Here is a 9,177-nt window from a genome sequence, read left to right as displayed (position 1 = left end):
TGTTTAAATTTTCTAAGTCGATGTTAAAAATTCCCATGTTGATTTCCAAGGATTTTGTAGGATCTAAACTTAAATTAAACATCTTATATTGACTGAGTTGAACTTGTAGAAGGATGTTTTCATTTCTAATTTTTTCGAATGACTCATTAATAGAGGTATTTCTATCTAGTAATTCAAAGAACCTGCCTTGGACATCAGATCTAATGTTGTTCAGATAATTTATGTGGTCTTTACTGAGTTCCAAGGCTCTATCACTTTGTGCTTTTAATATACTTAGCTTTTTGTAATCATCTAGAGTTTCTAGCAACAGTTCAATTAGTTTTGACTTTGAGAGACACTGAAGAGTGGAGGAACTTACTTCTTCTGATGGAACTTGATCAGTTCCTTCTGTTCTAGCCATAAGGCAGAGATTTGCAGTTTCTTCATTTGGTTGTTCCTCATCGTCTTCTGAGTCTGTTGCTTCGCCCCATGCAGCTATCATGGCCTTCTTGAAGTTTGGTCTGTTGAAGGTAGACTTGTTAAAGCGATCTTTGACCTGTTCCTTCCCTTTTCCTCTGGTCTTGTCGTTCTCCCACAGGGGGCATTCACGAATTTGATGATCAGTTTCTCCACATTTGAAGCAACCTTGCTCAGTTTTGGAACTAGTGATTTTCTTGGCAAAGTTCCTTCCTTTCTGGTTTCCTGGTTTGAAGTTCCTATAGAGCTTTCTCATTCTTCTGACCAGCATGGCAGCCTCTTCTTCATCTGGTTCAGATTCATCGAGTTCCTCAGCCTTTAGAGCAAGTCCTCGACTTCTTGAGCTCTCGGGAACAGCAGCTCCAAGATGCAATTCGTGTGTCATCAAGGAACCAGCAAGTTGTTCAATGTTGAACTTGGTGAAGTCCTTGGTCTCAAACAGTGCAGTGACCTTTGTTCTCCAACGATCATCTTGTGGCATGCTTCTTAGTATTTTTCTTACCTGTTCATCTGTGGGAATGATTCTACCAAGAGAAACTAATTCATTGGTTATGTTAGTAAATCTAGTGAACATTTCTTGAATAGTTTCTTTTGGAAGCATTTCAAATCTTTCATATTTAGACATCAAAAGGTCAATTTTGGAACGCTTAACTTCATTAGTTCCTTCGTGGGTTACTTGAAGTAGTTCCCAAATCTGTTTTGCGTTCTTGCACCCCATGACTCTGTTGTGTTCATGAGGTCCAAGCCCGCAATGCAAGATTTTGACAGCCATGGCATTCATCTCATATTTATCAAAGTCTTCTTTAGAAAATTCAGACATTGGTTTAGGAACTACCTCGTTTTCAGCATTGGTCTTTGTTACCTCGAAGTCTCCAACTTCAATTACACGCCAAACTTGGTAATTTTCAGCTTTGATGAATATCTCCATTCTATTCTTCCAGTATGAGTAGAACTTGCCATTGAACATAGGTGGCCTTTGTGTCGAGTAACCTTCTTCCAGTTTCTCTTGTGAGTTCATACTTTCAGGAACTTGACTCAAACAGGGTTTCCTGTGTTTTAGTGAGTACTGGCTCTGATACCAACTGTTATTCCAGTAGGAACACGCACAAGAGGGGGGGGGGTGAATTGTAATTAGAACTTTGATAAAGTTTCTTGCGGAACTTAAGAAACAATCAAGGAACTGAGAATAGAGAAGACAATAACAACAATTGTGAAAACTTCTTGATACTAATCAAGAAGAGAATTCTTTTATTATGGTAATGCCTCGATTACAATAATCTCTCCAACACAAGTTCCTCTCAAACTCGTGTTCCTCACAGTAATCTACTTCGATTACAACTCCTTAACTTCTCTCTCTCAGACTTAAACTCTAAGTCTAAACAGGATAACCCTATCCTTACTAATACAAAATATAATTCGTGTTTGGATAACTCTAGATATTAATAATGCTTTTGTGTGGATATAAGGAACTTAGGAACTTTGAATTAGCTAGGACACAAACTGTTTTAGAAAATTTTAGACAAAACGTTTTTAGGAAAGCAAGAACTCTCAGAATGTTTGTGTACCTTAAACCAAAAACGATTTCCCTTTTATAGTGTTTATCCTTAGGGTTAGTTCCCTTCAAAACCTCAACTGCTAACTGCCAGCACTTTGGTCTCCACGTCCCTTGACTTGAGGAACAAGGGGAAGACCACTTCCCACGTTCAGCCATAAAGCAGTTAGTGGTTTGACTCAATCAAACCCTAAAATATTTCTTTAAAACAGATTTTATTTATCTACAAAAACTTAGGAGAATTTTTAGGAAAATAAGTTTTGTTTAAATAAAATAAAACGTAAATCTATTTTATATTAAATATGTAAAACTTGTTTTTATTTATGTAAATGTTTTCCATAAAAATTGCTTCCAATAAAATAAATGGCCTAATTAAATCATAAGTTCCTTGAGTACTCTATATACCATTAGCATAATTAATATTTACATAAAATTCTAAGTACAGTAGACTACCTAGACTTTATGTCTTCCCTTTGTCTGGAACTTGCAACTCAGAAGCTTCAGACGTTCCAGCTAAGGAACATTGATGAGTTCCTCTCTTGCTAATACAGGAACTCTTGGCTATGAGTCTGTAATAGTTCTTGTGGATATTCGGAACTCTTGATATGTAACTGTGTTGCTCCTCTTGTGACTTCAAACTGGAACAGATACAACTTCCAGCTCTGGAACTCCAGTGACTGTTCCAAGTGTACATCAGGAACTTCACCAGCTTATTCAAGTTCCTATCCTAATAGAAACTTGGGCATTTACCTGTTCAAAGTCATTTAGCAACCATAATCAGGAAGTTTGCAATATGTGTGTGTCATCAACCAAAACTTAGGAACAACAGGAACACATGAAAACAGTGCAGTCACAATAACGACACAAAACAACCCAAGTTACCTATCCTTTTTCTCCTCTTTTTACGTTTTTTCTCATTTCCATTACTGACTTAGGCATCGGACGGTCGCTGGCTACACCAACGGCCAACCCTAACTCCATCGTTTCGTTTCACATGACGCACAGATCGGTAATACAGCAACATGATGCTGTCATGTGTGCACCCGCTCATGGCGACGACATGATCTCGACGACTGTTGACAGCATAATCTCGACAAGTATTTTCTAATCCTCTTCTACATTTCTTCTTGTCGGAATTTCGTTTTGTTTCATGTAGCCTTATACTGACTTAAGCATCTAAGGGTCGTTGGTTGCACCAACGGCCAATCCTCACGCTCTGCTATGTTCGTAGTATGACGTATACCTGATGACAAGTTCGACAAGAAGAATGCGAAATAACAACGGTCATACTTAAAGAAGGATGAGCGAAAGAAATGTACATATACAAGATGAACAAGAAAACTTCTTTTTATTAATAAACATAGTCACATGTTACGTTTACATCTACTTGTACGAATTACAAATTACAAATGTCGAGATACGTTTTACATCTTACAACATAGGCCATAAAAAATGCCTGGGAAATGGATTACATACTAGATTGTACATCTTACACATTACACATTTACAGAAATACAGTATCGCAATTTTCTTACACCCTACACTTTGCAGCCTAACGTTTTTGTTTGACAGCGCAACATCCGCTGAGTTGAAGACGTCGTGTTGTCAGATCAACGCAACATACAGTGCCGGATCACCTGAAAAAAAAAAAAAACCAAACACCCAACAAAAAAGAAAATCCACAAACACCAAACATGCCAGCAGTCCACAAAATATATCAAACTTGTCCCCTTGAACAAGCCAACACAAAGACTGCCGCCCTAAGGGCTAAACACAGCCAAAATATCTTTTGACCACACATGGGCCATTCAAAAACAAAACCATTATTTTTCACATTGTTACCTACTAAAACACCCATATTTTTAAAGGGGGGTGGGGAAATGACTACTCTAGAGGGCTCGCCTGGCCTGCATTCTCCTCTTGCTCGACATTACCTGGTGTCGCCTCAATCACGGCGTTGGGGCTAGTTGCAATTGCACCCTCCTCAGCGTCTTCCTCATCACTTTCGGCACCAGGGGGACATACTCCTCGGGGAATACAGTATTAAACAGAGCAATGTCATTCTCTGGAGTCCATTCCGTATGCTTGCCCTCCAAGAAGTCCCCCATCATCTCAGCCCGAGTCTTCCAAGTGTAGTAGCCAGCGCACTCATAATCCTTGCCTTGACCTTGGCCACGGACGCCTTCAGCTCGTCGACCTCTGCAGTCAGTGCCTCCTTGTTGGCAGCCAGAGCAGCAACGTCAGCAACCGCCTTCACCTGCTCTGCCTCCAACGCCTCGACTTTGGTCTTCGCCTCCTTGGCGACACCTTCTAGTCGCCCAACCTCTTTTTTTGCCATTTTCATATCAGTTTTCATTTTTGCTAACTTGTCTTCCAGGGATATGACATGGTGGCGAGTTGCCAGGGCAGATTGCAAGGCCTGTTCAAAAATATTTAGGAGTGTTAACAGACCAAGAGGAACAGGACCAAGTAAACACAGGAAAAATAAAAAGTACCTTCCAAGCATCCGAGACGCCCTCGATAGTTGCAGCGACTGGGGACAAGACCTCTTGGCGTTCACGGATTGCTGGCATCCACAAGCGCTCCACCTCTGGCCACAATTGGTAAGACGGGGCGTCGACCGACCCGTAGTCATCTGGAAGCTCAACCATCATCTTCCTTTCCGAGATGGCGGCGGGACTTTGAACTCGACAGCCGTGGACGTCCCCGTCTCCCCAGTCACGGTCGCATCATGGGAAGTCTTTGGCGACTTCGGAGGAGATACCACCGTGATGGGCTTGGGCTGGGAAACACCCCCCAATGCCTCCAGTCTCCTCTTTAGCAGGGCCTCCGCAGACGGAGCCCTTCCAGATCGGGTCGACGGACCAGTCCCTACAAGAAGATGAAGCATTGACGACTTAGTCTCGTCATTGTAATATGTATTTATTTTCGGGCTACAAACCCAACTTGTAACTAACATTAACTCGTTTACCTGTTGAAGTCGACATATTTTCAAGTTCAGAATGCTCCTCCCCTTATGGCAGTTCCTCACGCTCAAACTTCGCCCCACATAAAACTCTGTCCTTCAGCGGCACCCCCAGAATGACGGCAGTCTTTTCGACGGCTTCAGCACCAACCCAAACCGTGTCGAAGGATGCCGCTGCAAAACCAAAAAAGTGAGAAAAAGTCAATAAATAAACATCCCAAAACACAAAATAAACAAAAATACCTCTGGCGATCCATTCCCCAGTCAAGAAGTCAAAGTCGGGTCCCAAACTATCCAACTCTACAAAGAAAAACCGGCCCATCCACCCTATGTCGTTTGACTGATCCGAACCCAGCAAAGCCTCCCTATCGTCCTTCACATGCAACAAGTATCTTTCGGCACCGTAGTTTCGGACCTTGAAAGTATATACCAGGTCCTCCAGTCGGAACTCCATCCCCAATTTGTCAGCCAGGTGGTCGACAAGATGCATGACACGCCAGACCTGCGGCATCAACTGCGCCGACGACACTCCTAGGGTTTTCAAAACACCCCTTACCAGCGGCGTAAATGGGTAGGTGTACCAAATTTTGAAGGGGTACTCATAAAAACAGACCCAGCCGTTCGATGTCCAGTCGGCCCGCTCATCGGGTAGCGGCATGCGAATCACCACCGACGGAGGAAAGCCACAGTCAGCCTTAAGCGTCGCCATATCTTGGGTCCAGCCGCCCGAGCGTTCTTCTTGTCCAAAATGTTTCTTGGGATAAACAAAGGCCCGTCATCCAGATCACACTCAATGATGACTTTCTTAATTTTTGCGCGGGCCAATTTGGTTCCCATTCTATGTGACATAAGAGATGAAAAAGAAAAAGAAAAACAGGAAGGAAGAAGGGGAAATGGTGGTTACCTGAACTCTGGAAGGAAGAGAATTCTGGGTTTTTGCAGTTGAGAGGAGAGAGAGTAAAAGGAAATGTGAAGAAGTAGAAATGAAGTGGTGTACTTATTGAAGTGACTGGCGGTTTACTTCTCGAGAAACATCATTACAATCACATCAGCCATTGGGAGAGAAGGAGGTTATTTCCTCCCTTTTTTCGAAAATGAAAACCCATTTTTCCTTTTGAACTTCCCGGAAGAAATTCGAAATAGGTTTGGGGACAATTGTCAGGGGGAAAATAATCAAAATATCCTCTTAGTGACATGGCTTGAGTCTGCCACCACAAGGCATACGTGGTAGCCAGCATGGTACGAGTAGTGATTGATCAACTTGCCCTCAACGGTTACTTAGGACGGCAACGGTTACAACAAAAGATTAATACGGAGCTTAGGTCAAGGAACGCAGCATTAACGTCCTGATTATGCCCTTTATGTACGTTACATCTCTATGTAGGGCTATATAAAGCCTCAAGTGATTATTTTATAAGATATAACTTTGCTTCCTAATAATATACTCTCTATTATGCTCATACACATTACCATCATTATCTCATTGTTATCTTGCTCGATCGATTGTTAGCACCTCCCTAAGACAAGTTCAACTGTAAGTAGAATTTGTCCAAACCATCCTTGTTGAGTTACTACGTCCGTCAAGACTCATATGTGAAACTCATTTAATACAATAGAAAATATTGTTTTCGTCGTAGCTATTTTATGTGAGTATATTCCTCAGTGTAACAGTTGACAGCTCCTTGATTGTAGGAAAGGTGATGCGGGGCCGCCCCATATATCAAGCATGTCTCACGGCATATTTCATGTCGCCCGACAACATTGAGAGCAAATCATCCCAAAGCAGGACTTACGACACACATCAAGCCGAGCTACTATACATCATACGTCATTACTCTCAAGAATCTCTCACGGCATAATACCCCAAGATGCACGATATTAATCACAGGAAACCAGTCCTAAACATGTCTCACGACATATATCATGTCGCTCGACATTAGTGAGAGCAATGGGCCTTTTACCAAAATGGCTATTTTTACAAATTTATTTACCAAAATAACTACTTTTGAATTCTATTTTCCAAACTAGCTACTATTTTGATTTTGAAGTAAAAATCAATGAATTGGTTTGATTTTTTTTAATTGTGAACCGGTTTGGTTTTTTTTTTAATAGTGAACCGGTTTGGTTTTTTTTTTAATAGTGACCCGGTTTGGTTTTTTTTTATTGTGAACCAGTTTGGTTTTTTTTTAATTGTGAACTACTGAACCGGTTTGGTTTGAGTTTTTTGTTTTATAGAATAGGTGATTTTGTTTAATAATACAAGTTATTTTTCATTAATAATAAAGTAATTATTATTTGGTTTGTAATTTATGTTTTGGGTTGATTTTATTTGAGAATGCTTTACGGCTAGTAGCAAAAATTACTTGTTTTTTAGTCCAAACTCATAATTGAGTCGGACTCCGCAATCGCGGTAAAGTGGTGTAACGAGATTAATGGTGGACCGCGGAACCTCAACTTCATCACTATCTATATTCGGGGCGCATCGCAGGACGGGGATGGCATTGAAACCATCCACAAAACCAGAAAGGACTCACGAGAGCTGATGATTTCATTAGCTTGGCTGTAACTAAGGGCCAACGATTTTTGTATTTTGATTATTTTGGTTTGTAAGTCTTAAGACTGATTTGTACTCTGAGCTTTCACAATGATTGGGCAACCGTCCAATTCTATGGCTCCTTCCTACTTAATAAAACAACCTCAATCATCAAAAAAGAAAAAATCGGTTCAATAGATATATATATATAAAAAAAACCCAAACCAAATTGGTTCATTGTTTTTTTTTGCCTCAAAGTCAAAATAGTCGTTTTGGTGAATAAATAGTAGCTAGTTTGGGAAATAGAATTCAAAAGTAGCTATTTTGGTAAATAAAATTATAAAAGTAGTCATTTTGGTAAAAGATCCTGAGAGCAATTCGCCCCAAAACAGGCCTTGCAGAATACATCATGCCGAGCAACAAATCTTTTTCATTGAGTGCAGCCGAGCCTATGAATAATGGGACAGATCGTGTATCGTTGCTTGAAAGTAAAGCCAAAATAACCGAATATCCTTTGGCGGGTGTCCAGAGCTCGTGGAATGACACCCTCCACTTTTGTGACTGACACAGAGTAATTTTTCAAAGCCAGAGAGTGATGTCACCAGACATGTGATCCTTCAAACCATTATATTCAATTGTTCTAGCCTAGTTGCACGACAATGGTAACAGGTTAGTTGGAGGGATCCCAAGAGAGCTTGGGTTCCTTCTACATATGCATTTTATTTCCTAATATTTTATTTCTCTTAATGTCAATATACTAGCAGAATATATTTCTCACACTTTATTTCCTCACATGTTATATCTGGCATAACTAATCTTCCTAAAGAATCACCTTTTTATATTTTTAGTTGTTCATTTTGGGGCATACTAGGCTTCAAGCTAAAAATTATGTGCCTTAGAAAAATGAACAACTACAAAATAATGAAATAAAGAAGCAGACATGTGGGTTACGTTTAAACGACGATCGTCATTTAAATTATTCAAATTTATCCAATCATCATAACCTTGATGATACTTTCTTGAAGAAATCAAATCATGATGCGAGGACGCCCTACCAGTATCTAAAATTGAAAGGTAATACGAGAATTTTCTAGGCTACACTACCAAGTGGTTAATACTCTGTAGCATATATTTGTTTTACTTTATATATTTTACCTCACAAGCTCCTGCATAAGTGCAAAACATTAAAATAAAAGCTTAATTGCTTGACGCCTAAGAAGTGGCTTAGATCAGCAAACGAACAAAACATGTTCATCAAAAAGCATAATTTCTTGATGCCTAAGAAGTGGCTTAGATCAGCAAACGAACAACATGTTCGTTGCTTGATGCCTAAGAAGTGGCTTAGATCAGCAAAGGAACACCGTGTTCCTCAAAAGCCTACCAATTGGGGCAAACAAACTTTAGGCCCATCGCCTAACCTATCTAACGTCATCAACAATGCCTCTAAGACCCCAATTGGGGCAAATAAACTTTAGGCCCGTCACCTAACCTATCTAACGACATCAACAATGCCTCTAAGACCCCAATTGGGGCAAACGAACTTTAGGCTCATCGCCTAACCTATCTAACGGCATCAACAATGCCGTTAAGACCCCAATTGGGGAAAGCGAACTTTAGGCCCACCGCCTAACCTATCTAACGTCATCAACAATGCTGCTAAGACCCCAATTG

This window comes from Spinacia oleracea, chromosome 4 (assembly GCF_020520425.1).
Source record: "Spinacia oleracea cultivar Varoflay chromosome 4, BTI_SOV_V1, whole genome shotgun sequence".
NCBI classification, from domain to species: Eukaryota; Viridiplantae; Streptophyta; class Magnoliopsida; order Caryophyllales; family Amaranthaceae; genus Spinacia; species Spinacia oleracea.
Note: the sequence above shows the minus strand (reverse complement) of the source record.